The sequence below is a fragment of the Giraffa tippelskirchi genome, chromosome 6 (assembly GCF_054371585.1).
Source record: "Giraffa tippelskirchi isolate mGirTip1 chromosome 6, T2T-mGirTip1v1.2.pri, whole genome shotgun sequence".
In the NCBI taxonomy this organism is placed as follows: domain Eukaryota; kingdom Metazoa; phylum Chordata; class Mammalia; order Artiodactyla; family Giraffidae; genus Giraffa; species Giraffa tippelskirchi.
In genome coordinates, this window is record NC_137280.1 from 147,566,242 (window position 1) to 147,584,961 (window position 18,720).

Consider the following 18,720-nt stretch of genomic DNA (forward strand, 5'->3'; position numbering starts at 1 on the left):
GGAGAAGGAAATGGCAACCCTCTCCAGTATACTTGCCAGGAAACTTGCATAGACAGAGGAGACTGGTGGGCTACCTGGGGTCACAAAGAATCAGACACAACTGAGCACACATACACATATACACACAGAATATGGTACGGAACAGATTAGCTAAGATGAAGCTTGGGTAAATTAATTTTGAGCCTTTGGCTGATGTAACAATAGACCAAAACAAAAGATTTCATGTCCTTATTATCTGAGAGAAATCGAAACTGTTATCTACATGTATATTGCATCAACTATTTATAACTTCTTGAAATAGATTCCTTTTTCATTGATGTGGTAGTGGTCTCCTGAAATAGTCCTTGTTGATTTTCTACAGGGATTTTGTTTTGATAGTTCTGGGATGTCACATAAGTCTCTCATTTGGAATAATGGACAATTTCTCTGAAATAAAAAAAAGAACATAATCCAATCCCGTTTCATGATGACTTTAATACTGATGCATGAATAGAAATAGCTACAACTAAAAATTCTGAGATAACAAGCAAGAATGAGAGATCTCCAGCTAGTTTTCTGATTCAGTTACTTAACTTAAAAATACTCAGACTGTGGTGTGGATCCTGGAAATCAAAGCTTACTGATCTCAATGACCTAGCAGAACTGGCAAGTAGCAGCTTCTTCCTGCTACCCACAGGCACAAGTTAATGCTGACCATTAGGAAGAATTTTTGAACTGAAATAGTTGCTGTATCTTAAATTATCTAAATGTAAAATATGAATTTATCCAAATAAGAATAATCATAATTGTAAACTTCCAATTGGTTGTTTTGAAGTCAATTGGAGTCAACATTTTGAAGATCATATTATAGAAGTTTGAAATAGTCATAAACATCTAAGATTCAAAAAAATCTGACCTTTGTATTCTTTTTACCAAATAAGTAATAATATTTCTATGCACATATTACATAACCATCTTTAAAAATATGGTAACAGGTGTGCCTTGCTTTGAAGAGTCTTTGTATAAGAAAGCTTGTTCATTCAATAAAATGCTAAATTCCAAAGTTTATTGTTAGCTTTAAAATTTTTTTCCAAGATAGTTAAAACAGTTTTTAAAGAGCAAGCTTATTTTAAGATATTCAAGACCATTAATTTTACTTTAAAATTGTTTTATATACACTTCTTTAGAAACCTAACCACCAGGCAGAATGAGATCGATTTGTAACCACAAATACATGAGTATATGTGTGAATTCACAAATGGAAACAATCCTAATTTTAAAACAAAGTGCTTCTTCATTTACTTTCCTACAACCTTGTGCATGCAAAATGACAAAACTATCTGTTTATACAATCATTTGTGTGTTATATGATAGCAAAATATATAACAAGATAAATGCACATATGTAGAAAGGTTAAACTGTTAGTTTTGTAGTGTGTGAAAGTCAGAGATTAAAGAGTTTTCCTCACATGAACTTTCTTTAACAGATAAAAGGGTTTCTGACATTTCAGGCAAGTTCTGTTCAAATTAACTCCCAGTGTTTTCTTTAATCTGCACAGGCAAATATTATATGCGTTAAGGTTACTCTTAGAAGGTTACAGATTCCAATTAATTAGTTTCCGCCGATAGATCCATACATAGTAAATATAAACCATAGGGTTCCAATAGAGAAATTAATTCAATTTCTACAAGAAAACACTGGGATCAATATTCCCTTTTAAGTATTTGTAAGAAAACATACTACCCATTAGGCAATTATTTAGTGAAGGCAAACTTGTAGTTGTGATTAAGAGAGATTGTATTAGCACTTCAAAAGGTAGTCTGTAATGCTTAATCTTTGTTTAATAAACACAAAATATGACTTGGGATTCTTGAAAATTGATAATTTTCTAAAGATTCTTTTACCTTTTTGGAATGCAGATGATCATCGTTTTTCACAGAAAATATTATAAAAAAGATTAATTGTCATGTAATTCAATTTGTTATTATTTTGTTCAGACAGTAATCAGAACATTTAGTTGTGTGAAACAAGAAAAGACTTGAAAAGCAAGTAAACTAATTCAGTTTAGACTATCATTTTACACCTCTGTTTGCTATACTAGTTCCCCAGTCATATTTGCAGAATGTATTTCTTATCATCTGGAACATCTATAGAATGTCATCACCCTATCTTCCTTTTTTAAAACCTAGGCCTTCTAAATGATGCTTCATTTCCAACTGAAAACATGTGGTTAGTCCAGATGTTCAAACACAATCACTCCCCAAAGGCTTACAGTTACAGGTTGATTCAAGTATGGCTATGTATAAATATACACATCGGATCCCTAATTTAAAATTAGAACACAGGCTGTGAAGTGCATAAAAATGGTAAGAGACCACAGTTGGCTGTGTAAATTCCTTGTTTAAATGAAGATTCACATTCTGCCCCATCAGTGTAGCACATCTGATGGAGTCAATGAATTCTTACAGAAGTGTTTGTATATGTAAAAGGGTAGATAATAGCTATGACAATATTATCTGCATGGGAAATATGATTTCCCCAGGAGCCCTGCTTTAAATAAATTTAAAATGGCATCGTTGGTCCAGTTGGGAAACTCAGGAGTTCGAAGGGTTTAAAATCATTCATTCTCTAGTCATTTACAGTGATTAAGATATAAAGAAAGAAGTTGATCACAGGAATAATAACTTACTTGTTTTGATTTCCTAACAGTTCATTCAAAACTCAAACTAACAAGAAGAAAATCAGAAAGATTTTCTCCTTTCCCTAAGGAAAGCTAGCACTTGCTAACTAAGAATATTTATGGCACTTCGCTGGCTAATTCATCCAGACAGATAAAAGAAAAGCAGTGGTACATGATGGAACAATCGTGAAAACAGCAGACAGATTTATGAGCCACAGGGCGACTCTCATGGGACTCCCCCATAATTGAGTTCTTTAAACTTATGCATTTCATTGCTTTATATTTTCCTTTTTCTATCTATGCTTTCTGTAGTCACATTTCCAAGAGTCTGAACAAGGATAAGAAAACCCATCTTCAGCATTTTCTTAGTTTAAAATTTATTATGCATGTTGTAATCAGAGCTCCCAAACCACTCAATAACTCTCCCTCTAGTCAAAGCACTGTCACCAAGCCAAAACTGTAAAGTTGAAATAAGCAAGAGATACTCTGCTATCAACGATTGGTGTATGGTGTTGGTTTCCACTTGTGTGGGAAAGGAAATAGACCCTGAATGGATGAGGGTCATGTTATAAGAAGGGAAGTCTTACAATCTAATAAGTCCCCTGTGTTAAATCTGCCTTAGAGCAATCTTGGAGCCACTCCTTAAATAAATGTAGACCAGGCTTAAGAGGATGAGGAAAAACAATTGAATCTACTGCAAAATTCCATATTAGGCGTGAAGCATATGGCTACTATAATAGGTACAAAATAGTCTTCCTTATTTCTAATAGAATGGGGCAAGGGAAAAGAAGAAGCCAAGCAGATTTAATTAGCAGCTCCCATTTTCTAAACATCAGGAGTGAGGAGCCTCTTTGGTCAACTTGTAATTAGAGAAATATTGCCTGATCAACGGAAACTTTTAGAATAACTAACAATTACTACTACTACTGTGTTTGTTATTTTTTTTCTGATGTTTCTGCTACTAATACAGATTATTTTACCATATGCAAATCTAGACACTTTATATATATATATATTATCCAATTTCAAAAACTGTATAAAATCAAAATTAGTAACCCTGTATAGAAATGACCAAATAGACTTATTTAGGTTAAATATTTTACCCCAGGATTTAGAATTCAAAGACAGTTCTGTGTGTTTTCCACAACCTATAACTACTAGAATTTGATATTTACTGTTTTATTCTAGGAATCTGCATGCTATTCAATGGAAGTTATTAATAACAAGATACAAAGGGGCTTCCCAGGTGGCTCAATGATAAAGAATCACCTGCTAATGCAGGGGATGCAGCTTTGATCCCTGGTTCAGGAAGATCCCCTGGAGAAGAGAATGGCAACCCACTCCAGTATTCTTGCCTGAGAAATCTCATGGATAGAGAAGCCTGATGGGCTACAGTCCATAGGGTCTCAAAAGAGTTGGAAATGACTTAGCAACTAAACAACAACAAAAACAAGATACAAAACAGCCAGTAGAAAAACAGAAAGGAAGCTTGTGTGTGTGTTCTTAGTCACTCAGGTAGTCATGTCTGACTCTTTGCGACCCTTTATACTGTAGCCCACCAGGCTTCTCTTTCCATGGGATTTCCCAGGCAAGAATACTGGAGTGGGCTGCCATCTACTCCAGGGGCTCCTCCAGGGGCTCTTTCCAACCCAGGGATCAAACCCATATCTCCTGTAGCTCCTGCATTGCAGGCAGATTCTTTACCTGTTGAGCCACTGGGGTTTCCTAAGAAAATCAAAAAGGAAGAGTCATAATATAAAATTTAAAGGATTTTAAAAATTAAGCTAAAAAGCTTAAAGGTTTTAAAAATCAACTTTAGTAATCAATCCTTACTAGTAACTGTAATCATTTTGTCTCATTTTTTTGTATTTATTTTACAAGTCTGAAATACATACTTCCTAAAAATGCTGAAACTGATTTTAATTTTCTTTTTCATTCTCAGAATTTATCAAGTGGTTGTTTTTAGCTAAATTGTCTAAATCATAGACATGCCAAAATATCAATGTTATGTCCTGACAAAAAATGTGAAAAGGGTCTTGTTGTTGTAGCTTAGGGCTTCCCTGGTGGTTCAGCAGTAAAGAATCCTCACAGTGGATTTACAGCAGTAAAGGCCACACAGCAATGAAGACCCAGCACAACCAAAAATAAATAAATAAAAGAACATTAAAATCAATTATAAAATAATAAAGCAGTTTTGGATTACAATTCTATATATATTTGAACATCCATGTTTCTGTTCTGATATAAATAAATGATTGAAAAAAATCAACAATTGGGAAAATAGACAAATTTCCCATGCAGAAGAATACCAAGTAAGTTATGGAACTACTCTGCCTTCAAGAAGGGGGAGCATAGGTTTCCACTAAAGTGTTGGGTGCTGATGGTGTCTTTGTTCCATGAAGTGCAATAGGGGAAGGAGTGAGGGGAAGAGGAATTCTATATTAGAGAAACTCGACACACACAATACCTCAGCCAGGTGGTCAAAATGGACATCAGCAGTGTATCAAGTAAAAGCAAAAACAGACTTGGATAAGGAGAAGCTTTATTCAAAAGGACTTATTAATAAGGAGGACACTCCAATCCCAGAAATCTGCAAATGCCTCAAAATTAAACAATAAAAGGCTTTTTTTTTAGATTAAGGAAGGGCAAGCAGTAAGGAAGGGTAAGTTGTATGTTGTGAACTGAATTTTGTTCCCTCTTTCCTCAAGTTCATATGTTGAAGCCCTAACACCCAGGACCTCAAAATGTAAGTGTATTTGGAGACAAGGCCTTTAACAAGGTGTAATTAAGGTTAGATGAAGTCAAATATATGGGGCTTAATGCAGTCTGACTGATATCCTTGTAAGAAGAGGAAATTTGCACACTAAGAATATTAAGGAGGGATACACACAGAAATAAAGAGCATGTGAGAACATGATGAGAAGGACAACCATCTGCATGCCAAGGAAAGAAGTCTCAGAAGAAACCAAACCTACCAACACCTTGATCTTTGATTCCTAGCTTCCAGACTGTGAAAAAAATAATTTCTACTATCTAAGTTTTCCAGCCTGTGGTGTTTTGTTATGGCAGCTCTAGCAAACTAATACATTTTTCAAAGTAGGAGGAATAACTACCAGTGTGGTTTGATACAGTGTGTCTCACCGTGGTCAGCCAGTTTTCAGGAAAAGGATGAAGGTGGCAAGTTTTGCATTTTAGTGTCAGCTCAGGCTTGTGCACAAGCAACATTCAGGTTTCTGTGGAGAGGAGAGAAATCTGACAAAAGTCTGATTGAGACAAAGTAGAGAGTAAGGAATGGGCAATTGTGAATACTTGGGCAAGTGATGAATCATGTTGATATGTGTACCCTTGATAGGATGTGATGAGAATGGCACTTCAGGTTTGTTGTCTTTCTCCCTGAGTACAATCATAAAGAAACCAGACAAATCTACAATGAGACTATTCTACAAAATATCTGACCACTATTTCTCAAAACTGTCAAGGTTATAAAAAACAAGAATAGCCTCAGAAACTGTCATAGTCAAGAAGAGCCTAAGGAGACATGACTATTAAATTCAGTAGTGAAACAGAATCCTAAAACAGAAAAAAGACCATAGATAAAAACTAAGGAATTCTGAACAGAAAAAAGGGGATTACATAAAAACTAAAAAAAATTCTGAATAAAATGTGGACTTTAATTAGTAGTAACTTTACTTCAAGAACATTTTTTCCCTGCAAGTCCCTAAATATTTGACCTGCATCAATCACCCCTATACCCAGACCTTCACAGATTATCCTCAACCCCGTGATTTTCAGGGTCTTTCCTTCAGGTTAGGATCCCTTATTGCTGTGAATGTTATCACCCTCCTTGTGTACCTTACTAATGAACTGATGTGTTATTCTACTCATTTAGACAATTATTTTTACATTTGTAAAGTATATATGTTATCAAATAAAGGGCTCACTGCCCAGCACCCACAGAGGCCAATACTATGGCATTGGGTTTGAGAAAAGAAGAAACTTTATTGTAAGGTCAGCCAACAAGGAGACAGGAGACAAGGCTCCAATCTATCTCCCCACCTGGGATGTAGTCAAACTTTTGAGTTACGGGAGAGTAGCTGGGATGCAGAAGTGCTGACGGGGCAGAATTCCACTGCAGGGCTCTGGAACTTGGTCATGCATGGTCAGGTGTGGGAAAGGGGCTTCAGCAGTGGATCTTCTTGGGAAAATGACCGTTTGAAAAGGGTTTAGAGTTGAGGTTCTAGTCATGTTCCCTTCCTTTGGTTTCTTTGGGGGCAGGAAAAGGAAAAAGTTTAGTTCTGGATGTTTTTTGAGATAAACATTTTCTACTCTGTGCATGCTTTGCCTGCATGACTTGCAGTTTTGTTCTGTTGTCTCTGAAAAGCAACAAAGTATCTTGTTAGCAAAAGGAAAGGGCTATTTTGAGGTTGATTCTGTAGTTACCTATATATTCATAACATAAATAAATGCAGTCACATTATAAGTATCCAATCTTTTCCCTACACAAAATTCCAATAGCAGCAGGAACAAAGTCTATTCCACATAACTACTGTTATTCTACTTTACTCAAATAAAAAAGTTACTTTTCTTTCTGCCTCTGGTAGCAGTCCATGTGCAAAGAAATGAATGCTGATTTTATTTTAGTGTCAGGAAGTATTGACTCTTTGCGGTATTTCCACTGATGAAAATACTTTTATGAACCATTGTCAAATCATACCTATCTTCCATGTAAGAAATCACCCTGTAAGGATACTGCAGAAATAAGCTTTTGTGGTCATAGACTTGAAAACTTTATCACACTCGTAGCTTTGCATTTGTATTTAATTCTGTCTTGCTTTGAATTAAAAAAAAAAAAAGTATTTCTACTTTCTTAAGGATAATCAAAAAGGGAAATAAGAAGAAAGCTGACCAGTCAAAAGACAGTCATTTGATTTTACTGGCTATTTGTCATATTTTTTGCTCACTTCATAATTAAAATCTGATTGCTACAGGAAAAAATTATCTCCCAAGAAAAATTATGTTATTAGTTGATAGATTTCTTTATTCTTTGAAAAATGGGTTAACGCTGGCAAGTTTGAATTATTACAGTTATAGAATTTTATTTTTCCTAAGTTCAATAATTTAATGTGACTAGCCTTTTGGAAAATGACTATAATATTTCAGTAGCTCAGAAACATAATCTGTATGTATGTATTACACTTACAGTTTAATTAGAAAACTAATGAGGTGCAATTGCCAATCTGATTGGTGAGGAACTGGTATGGTAAATTTCTGTTAGCAGATTTGAGTATTTCTCTTCCACCTCTGCATTCACCCAACCTCAGGATATAGGGATTATTACATTGGACAGCTGCCATCCTGGTCTTTGGAAACCATTCTCCTGTAAAACCACCAAATTAATTATAGCTCAAAATAAGGGAGTACCAGAAGATTCAACTACGTGTGAATTTACCTGTGAAGAGCAAACTGTGGAACAGATGACTATGGCTATTAATTAGATGTAAGTGAATTAGCAGAAACAAAGTTTAGTAGAGTACTATTATTTATCTAGAATTTACATTTTTATAAGGGAGTGTATGTATTTATATATTTTTTTAATTTATTTTTAACTATTAGTGGAGGCACACATTTTCAGTGTCATTAACTCTGCTTTTGAAATTAGAAGCATTTGTCACCTTTGTAGGCAATTCACAAGCTTGTTGAAGCAAATATACTCTCACTCATACTGTTTTCTTTCAGCATTAGTCACCTCTCATGATTTACAGCAAATTCATGTTTTAAATCATTTTGCACGCTTACCTTCCACTGTCCGAGTCTCATTTTCACAAACATCATAAATTCTAATGATAATCCTATCAAATGTACAGCTTGAATTGATGGAATGAGTCACCAGTCTCATTGGTTGTTGTGAATAAAACCAACATGTCATTGTTAGATTTCATTTTGGTATTATTAAGTTCCATTATTTATAAAACATATTTTAAATCTAGTCAACAAAAGACTTAAGGTGATTTTTACTTTTTTGCTAAAAGCCAGCAAACTTGTTAAGACTTGTTAAAACTTGTTAAGATGATAAAGCCTAAATCAGAAATTCCAATAAATGCACCAGTATTTATTTACTAATGAAATAAGTGAAGACAAAAACATTATTAATAAACACAGCTACCATGGAACAGACATTGTGTTCATGGTTTACATATTATCCTTTTGAAAAAGTCTGTGAATTATTACTGCCACATATTTAAGTCATGATGGAGAAGGCAATGGCAACCCACTCCAGTACTCTTGCCTGGAAAATCCCATGGACGGAGGAGCCTGGTAGGCTGCAGTCCATGGGGTCGCAAAGAGTCGGACACGACTGAGCGGCTTCACTTTCACTTTTCACTTTCCTGTATTGAAGAAGAAAATGGCAACCCACTCCAGTGTTCTTGCCTGGAGAATCCCATGGAGAGAGGAGCCTGGTGGGCTGCCGTCTATGAGGTCGCACAGAGTCGGACGCGACTGAAGTGACTTAGCAGCAGCAGCAGCATTTAAGTCATGAAGATTAGAGACCAAGAAGCTTAATAATTTGCCCAAAGATACAGGTATACTGAGTATTGAAATTGAATTTGAACCTAGATCCACCTGACTCCAAAACCATATCTTACATTGTTTTGCTGGACTACAATTTAATTACCTATGCATGAACAATGCTTTCCATGGAAAAAAACGAAAATTGATGAAAAAGTGTAAAAATTAACTTGAAACAAAATTCATTGTTAAAGAACCATGATTCATAATTTCTATACTGCAAAGTAACCCAATACTGCAATTATTCCATAATAAACTTTTCCACTTTTCCCCCAAAATGACCTCTGCTATTGAAAAAGATTGATATGTAAAATTGAAATATTGTTAGAAAAAATATCATTTTTCCTATTAGATTCTATATATTATGTTCTCTCTTTCTCTCTCTCTCTCTCTCTCTCTCTCTCTCTCTCTCTATATATATATATATATATATATATATATTAGTAGTGGAATTATTTTTTGCAGCAATTGCTTTGATCACTAACTACTTGAGTTGGAGCAGGCAAATTAGAAGAGGAAATAGCCAAAAAGTTCAATGAAAGGTAGATTGAGCCAACTGAAGATCAATCCACAGTGAAGGTTAAGAGCTCTGAGTAGATAACGTAAATCAATAGGAAATATGATTGGACTTTGAAAAGTGTGATTTTTCAAGCTACTTTTCAGGAAACTATCCATTGTGTCGATTAATAACTGAATTTACTTCTGAGAAGTCTGCAGGTGGTATATTCTTGATCTTCTTTATCATATTGCCACTTTCAATCCCATGTGTCCCAAACATGTTGTATAAACTTTCATTCCAAGATCTAGGTTTTAACAAACATTTGAGCTCCTACTATGGGCAAAGTAGAAATGCTAGGTGCTGATGATACATTGGTGGATAGTCATTTAGCATAGTCATGATTAGCCCATAGTCAGCCCATAGACCAATGTTGAGTGAATGATCAGAAATCCTAACAGATTATGTCAATACACTAAATAGTCCTACCATAGCCCAAATACTAGGTGCTGTAGAAGTCCTGTGTTACCTAATCATGAATGATATATGAGTTTAAGTTACTGAGTAAAGATGACAGAGATTAAGCATCCTTCATCTCTAACCCATGACTGGTTCTCTTGTGTTGTTCTGTAGTTGCTAAGTCATGTCTGACTCTTTTGCGACGTCATGGATGACTGTAGCCTGCCAGGTTCCTCTGTCCATGGGATTTCCCAGGCAAGAATACTGGAGTGGGTTGCTGTTACCTTTTAGATTTTAGAATAGACATGTGCTTGTGTACCTATACTTTTTTACTTGGTGTGAAAAGTCTTCCTGACCCAAGGAATGAACCCGTGTCTCCTGCGTTGGGAGACAGATTCTTTACCACCGAGCCACATGTCCAGTACCTGGTTCTCTTACAGAAATTCATTTCAGCACTAATCCCTGTTACTTAAGAATGCTATCTCTCAAAAGTCCTTTTAGAGAATGGGTTTAGGGTTTAGGGTTTTGAGCGTGATGCACTCTGTTTCCAGTTGAGTGTTACATTGGACAGGCTTTTGTTCCCTCTGGTTTAGAGTGGGGACAATAATTGTGCTTACCTTATAATTTGGTGTGAGAATAAAATGGATGTGTGTGTGTGTATGGCAGCAAGAATTATTGTTAGCCTATATTTACATAGTATGGCTAGTTTTCAGTGTTTACTTGAATAGACTAATTAGCTGCTTAGGTCAATGGTTCAAGAAGAAATAGGAGATAACCTCAAACATACGGGAATCATGCACACACACACAGATTAATCTTATTTTGAATATGAAATCTTAAATATATTAAATGAACTGAAATTCACAGAAGACCTCAATATTTGACAATCCTTAGAGAAACTGAGATCACCTTGTTTTTCATTAGTAAAAGCAAAACTTTCATATTTCTGTTTTGAAGAGCATTGTAGAGGGCATTTGTCATTGTTATTTAATATTGTTCTGGGAAAATGAAACAATATCCATCATTTCCTTTTGACCATAGTTAAGGCATTGATTGAAAAAGTGTGGATACACAAGTACACGTCCATTCTAAAATCTAGGATCCTAAAACAGACTCTAAGTAAGTAATGGGAAAATTTGAAAAGTCTATAATTTTTTTTTCTGTTTATAGTCTCTTTGCATGTGCTATGGTTTTTTATAGCTCCAGAAAATATATGCATTTCCATGATGACATATGCTATTCAAAATGCTGAATTTCACAAAAGGATGTGAGTTAGGCTTTTCTCTAGCAAGACATTTCAACCTGAGGCAGATTATTGATTTAGGTTTTGTCCATGGATGTGACAGAGTGTCTATGCACTATTATAAATCATATTAATACTTTATATGTACACATATGCATTTTATAGTTTTTAATTTTCAACAGGTTCTAGGATAACATCGCTTTAAGTGGTTAAAAACAGCTGTCATAAAGACATTTTCACAATTGCATCCAATAAATGAAATTGTCTGCCATAATACCTTTTCTTTTGCTTTCGCTTCTTTAGCTCTTGCTGAATAATCAGACAAGGGAAACTTAGCAGCTTTTCCTTTTTTATTTCAAGTCTATAAACTGGTTGGCTATATCTCCTGATCTTCTTCAGGATTGGCTGGGAAGTTTGGACTTGTTCATGTGCAGTGGTCACCTGGTCAGTCAGCTAAGAGCTGACTGGTCTAGGTTGATGTTGATTTGGATAACTCAGTTCTTCTCCACATGATTGCCCATCTTGTAGCAGTTTAATGTAGACATCATCTCATAGTATAGAAGGTATCCAAAAGAAGTATAATTGTCCAAGTCTTTTGTGAAGTCACTACTGGTATCACTTTTTAATTACCTAATTGACCAGAACAGTTAAATGGTCTCCAATTCCATGGGAATACCAGATCTCCTGAATATTCATTGGAAGGACTGATGTTGAAGCTGAAACTCCAATACTTTGGTCACCTGATGCAAAGAACTGACTCTTTAGGAAAGACCCTGATGCTGGGAAAGATTGAGAAGGGGACAACAGAGGATGAGATGGTTGGATGGCATCACCAACTCAATGGACATGAGTTTGAGTAAACTCCAGGAGTTGGTGATGGACAGGGAGGCCTGCTGTGCTGCAGTCCATGGGGTTGCAAAGAGTTGGACATGGCTGAGTGACTGAACTAAACTGAACTGAACCAGATCATCTTAGCTGCCTCCTGAGAAAACTGTACCCAGGTCAAGAAGCAATAGTTAGAAGAACTAGACATGAAACAACCGACTGGTTCCAAATTAGGAAAGGAGTAAGTCAAGACTGTATATTGTCACCCTGCTTATTTAACGTATATGCAGAGTACATCATGAATCAAGATTTCCAGGAGAACTATCAATAACCTCAGATATACATATGACACCACCCTTATGGCAGAAAGCAAAGAGTAACTAAAGAGGCTCTTGATGAAAGTGAAAGAGGAGAGTGAAAAATCTGGCTTAAAACTCAGCATCCAGAAAATGAAGATCATGGCATCTGGTCCCATCACTTCATGGCTAATAGATGGGGAAATAATGGGAACACTGACAGACTTTATTTTCTTGGGCTCCAAAATCACTGCAGATGGTGAGTGCAGCCATGAAATTAAAAGATGCTTGCTCCTTGGAAGTAAAGCTATGACCAACCTAGACAGCATATTAAAAAGCAGACATTACTTTGCTGACAAAGCTCTGTCTAGTCAAAGCTATGGTCTTTCCAGTAGTCATGTACAGATATGAGAGTTGGACCATAAAGAAGGCTGAGAGCCAAAGAGCTGATGTTTTCAAACTGTGGTGTTGGAGAAGTCTCTTGAGAGTCCCTTGGACTGCAAGGAGATCAAACCAGTGAATCCTAAAGGAGATCAACCCTGAATATTCTTTGGAAGGACTGATGCTGAAGCTGAAGCTCCAATTACTTTGGCCACCTGATGTGAAGAGCTGACTCACTGGAAAAGATCCTGATGCTGGAAAAGATTTAAGGCAGGAGGAGAAGGGGACGACAGAAGATGAGATGGTTGGATGGCATCACCGACACGATGGACGTGATTTTGAGCAATCTCTGGAAGATGGTGAATGACTGGGAAGACTGGAATGCTGCAGTCCATGGGGTCACAAAGAGTCAGACATGACTGAGCAACTGAACAACAACAGCAGCAATTCTATGAGTAGGACTCTGCTGCTGCTGCTGCTGCTAAGTCGCTTCAGTCGTGTCCGACTCTGTGCGACCCCACAGATGCCACCCACCAGGCTCCCCCATCCCTGGGATTCTCCAGGCAAGAACACTGGAGTGGGTTGCCATTTCCTTCTCCAATGCATGAGAGTGAACAGTGAGAGTGAAGCAGCTCAGTCGTGTCATGAGTAGGACTCTACTAAAGGGCAAAGATGCAGACAAGGCATAAGTTGGTGCCATCAATGCAATTAAACTATCATAACTCAAGTTATGCTGTTGTAATGAATAAGTCCAAATCTTGGACAACTGAGGCACATGACAGAGATTTATTTCTCCACTATTGTAGTCACTAGTAAATACAACTTCATGGAGGTTCCATCTCAATTCAAGATGATATGCAGCATTTTTGTTAGAGGAGAATCATGGAAAACAATCCAAATTTCCTTCATGATGGGACTAATTAACTGAACTGCCTGCGTGCTCAGTTGCTTCAGTGATGTCCAACTCTTTGTGAACCTATGGGCTGTAGCCCACCAGACTCCTCTGTCCATGGAATTTTCCAGCAAGAATACTGGAGTGGTTTGCCATGCCCTTCTCCAGGGGATCTTCCTGACCCATGGATTGAACCCTTGTCTCCTGTGTCTTTTGCATTGCAGGCAGATTCTTTACCTCTGAGTCACCTGGGAAGCCAGACTAACTGAATTTTGCTGGAGTTTGGTTGCTGTTTCCTATTCCAGGATTTAACACATAGTAGCTGGTTAATTGGTTTTCCCAGGTAGCTCAATGGTAAAGAATCTGTTCCCAGTGTAGGAGATGCAGGTGCAATATCTGGGTCAGGAAGATCCTCTGGAGAAGGAAATGGCAACCCACTCCAGTATTTTTGTTTGGGAAATCCCATGGACAGAGGAGCCTGGTGGGCTATAGTCCATGCGGTTGCCAAGAGTCAGACATGACTTAGAGACTGAGCACAACTGCTTAACAAGTTCAATATTCTTGTTGCTACCACTGTTCATTTCATTATTTAATTATAAGAGGTAAATTGTGAAATAGCTAAAGTACAAGTCAAGTAGGATTTCCACTGAGAATGTTTTTCTAGGTTGTTCTTTCTTCTTACTCTTCTTAATGCCTTGCTTAGAATTTAACCTTTGATTGTTGTAGATTATTTTAATATTTTGGGGGGAATATAGAGCCTATTACACGGAGAGAAGTAAGTCAGAAAGAGAAAGACAAATACTGTATATTAACACATATATATGGAATCTAGAAAGATGGTACTGACAGTCCTATGTACAGGGCAGAAAAGGAGACACAGACATAAAGAACATACTTTTGTATTCAGTGGGACAAGGAGAGGGTAGGATGATTTGAGAAAATCGCATTGAAACATACATTACCATAGGTAAAATAGATAACCAGTGCGAGTTCGATGCATGAAACAGGGCACCCAAAGCTGGTGCTCTGTTGCAACCTAGAGGAATAGTGTGGGGAAGGAGGTGGGAGTTGGGATTCAGGATGGAGGGAACACATGTATACCTATGGCCAATTCATATTGATGTATGGCAAAAATGATCACAATGTCGTGAAATGATTATCCTTCAGTTAAAATAAATAAATTTTAAAAACAAATGTGACCTTTGCTCTCTTTCTGATCTCTTCTCATTTTAATATTATTGAAAAGTCAAAATCAGCAATTAAAACATGGCATACAGTAAATGAATTTTTAATATCATGTTAGAATTCTCAGTTACTCCTTCCTTGTGTTGGCCACATGCAACAAATGAATTCTAGAAACTTGTAGAAAAATCATTGTGATGATATTAACTTTGCTAGTGGGGGAATTTTCAACTTTTTGGTTTATTCATTTGTTTTGGGATCTCAGAAGTTTCAGATGTTGCAAGTGATAGATAATACCATGATGTTCTTCACTGAAGAGGTCTTTAATTTTTTATAAAAACAGACACATTGACATTTTGTTTGAAAGAGTGTGCTCTAGGGATTTTGTTTATTAGTATAGCAAGTCTTTATTGTTCGTCTGTTTTAAATAACAGAATTCTCTTTCCACCCTAGTTAAAAAATTGAACACTGATTGAGCAGTAAATAATGTCAAGGAATTAACATGAATTTTGCTAATATCACTGTATCTAAGAAATATTCATAGTTTCAAGATGCCTACCAAAGTTTTATTGAGGAACAGTAGTGATCAGAATTTGCTTATACTAGACTATATATACTATACTATGTATACTGTATAAATTCTGTCTCAAAAAAGTATGGCAAATGCTTGATAATTTTTGAGTCTGAGTTATATGTTTTGTAACTTTGAGGATAAAGTCCTTCAAAATGGCACTTTTTTTTAAAACTAGGAAAATTTTGTATTTAGATTACATTTATGATTCTAAATGAACTTTCAAAAATCTTAACCTTGAACTTTTTTTACTCAATGTTTCAGGGGTGTGATTTATGCAAGAAAGCCATCTTTAGGGCTCCAGTGACTAGAATCCACTGAAAAGAAAAGCTTGATACTACATAAATATGTTGACACAAGAGTATACATTTATTTGTTTACTTTATGTTCAGATAAAATGGTAAAAAAAAAAGGCTGAGTTGTTGCCTTATTTAACACATTTCAATTTTTCAGAAAAATGCCTTTTTTTTGGTCTGCGTACTGTCTGCCAGAAACACTCTGTTGGCTGCCTCCTGTGTGTAGTTAGTGATACATCCTTCAGCAGGATTTCCCTAACCACCCCTCCCCTCCCCAAAATACAGAAATTTTCATGTATGTTTTCTATAACAACATTTAAAGTATCTGGACATGGAACAACAGACTGGTTTAAATAGGAAAAGGAGTACGTCAAGGCTGTATATTATCACCCTGCTTATTTAACTTATATGCAGAGTACATCATGAGAAACGCTGGGATGGAAGAAACAGAAGCTGGAATCAAGATTGCCGGGAGAAATATCAATAACCTCAGATATGCGGATAACACCACCCTTATGGCAGAAAGCGAAGAAGAACTAAAGAGACTCTTGATGAAAGTGAAAGAGGAGAGTGAAAAAGTTGGCTTAAAGCTCAACATTCAGAAAACTAAGATCATGGCATCTGGTCCCATCACTTCATGGCAAATAGATGGGGAAACAGTGGAAAGAGTGGCTGACTTTATTTTTCTGGGCTCCAAAATCACTGCAGATGGTGACTGCAGCCATGAAATTAAAAGACGCTTACTCCTTGGAAGGAAAGTTTTGACCAACCTAGACAGCATGTTAAAAAGCAGAGACATTACTTTGTCAACAAAGCTCTGTCTAGTCAAGGCTATGGTTTTTCCAGTGGTCATGTATGGATGTCAGAGTTGGACTGTGAAGAAAGCTGAGTGCTGAAGAATTGATGCTTTTGAACTGTGGTGTTGGAGGAGACTCTTGAGAGTCCCTTGGACTGCAAGGAGATCCAACCAGTCCATCCTAAAGGAGATCAGTCCTGAGTGTTCATTGGAAGGACTGATGTTGAAGCTGAAACTCCAATACTTTGGCCACCTGATGTGAAGAGTTGACTCATTGGAAAATAAATAAATTTATAAAAAAAAAAAAAAAAAGAAAAGACCCTGATGCTGGAAACGATTGAGGTCAGGAGGAGAAGGGGACGACAGAGGATGAGATGGCTGGATGGCATCACTGACTCAATGGACATGGGTTTGGGTGGACTCCGGGAGTTGGTGATGGACAGGGAGGCCTGACACGCTGAGGTTCATGGGGTCGCGGAGAGTCAGACACGACTGAGCGACTGACCTGAACTGAATGTATTTTATGATTATTACCTGTTATATTGCCAGCATTGGCAAATATTTGTTGAATGAATAAGTGGATTAACATAGAAACAAATACTGCTTTTAAGATCCGAGAAACCCAAGGGATGAAGTTGTGTCTGTGTAGTCTGCTACTCGATGCTTCCTAGTATATCAGTTCAGTTCAGTTCAGTAGCTCAGTCGTATCCAACTCTTGGATCTTTTAAAAATATTAGAGATCAAATTTTGACTTCTAAAACATAAACACATTCAGCTAAAGCCTGATCTACTCTGTGAAGCACCCATATGATAACAGAGTCTGTCATGGTTTAGAAAATATTGTTCTAGTTTTGTGCACAAGCCTGAGTTTTCTACGTAACAGGTAAGGTACACTCAGTGATATTTTCTGATCTCCAACACCATCTTCTTTACTGTTGAACTTCCATGTTTTACCAAGGACAGCCCTATGTCAAATCATGTTAACTGTACTGACTTCTTGTTAAACATTGACATAAAGAAAAGATGAAGGTAATTTACCAATACTTGCAGCCTAAGATGTTTCATGCATAAGCATTTCTAGTCTCATTGTTATTTATCTTGTTAAGAGTAAAATGAACATGGATGTAAACAGGGTAGAGTTTTACACTCTAAAAATGAGGCAAATGCCATGTAGAGCATAAATGAAGAAACCAATATGTAACCAACAGTGCATATCTGTCAAGAAAGAATTCATTGCATATTAATCACAAACTGGATTTTATATGGTTTATACTTGTTTCAAAGTCCTATTTTTGCAACCCCCAAGTTATTAGTGTTTTGTCCTGATTAAATTGGATTTCTTCCAGTACACCTCAGAATAGTGAGCAAGATTTCTTTTTTCTTTATGTGGCAAAAGTAACATAAATAGCAGGTATTAATATAAAGATTTTCCTTCATCTGTCCTTAAAATTTTGACTGAAAGTTTCCTCCCTGTATTAAAGTATTCCAGCCACTTGACAAGATAATGCTCCTCTGATGTGTATCTGATCTAACCTTTGTCTTTGTCAGGAAAAGAAAGATTTTTCATGGAGATGTCTGAGTTTAAAAGAATGCAGTTTGTCTCTTTAATAGTAGGTGAGGGAGTTGTGGTGTGATATGTGCTGTATTTTGGCATAGGCACATGCCCTTTAAAATGAAGTGCTTCATTTATAAAGTAATAAGAACATTAGCTAAATTTGTGTTCCTAAATATGAACAGACAAGTCAAATAAAAGTTTTAATTCAAACAAAAAATCCCAACCTGTCACATTGTTAGGGTTTTGACAGTTGCTGATTTGAATGGTCATCTTTCATTAGTCACAGGAAGAATTAAAGCCTTTCTGGAATTTAATTTTAATTTGATCATCTGTTGTTTTTCCTTTAGTATGCTCAACTTGTTCCTCTGATTAGTAATAATTTTTAATATTCTATTCTTACTGAAGTCTTAATTTAATAGGAAACTACCTAGCTATAATTTCATTTACTAGTTCCAGAGAAGCACTTTGATTTTTGTTCTTCCTGGCTTATGAAAAAAATGCC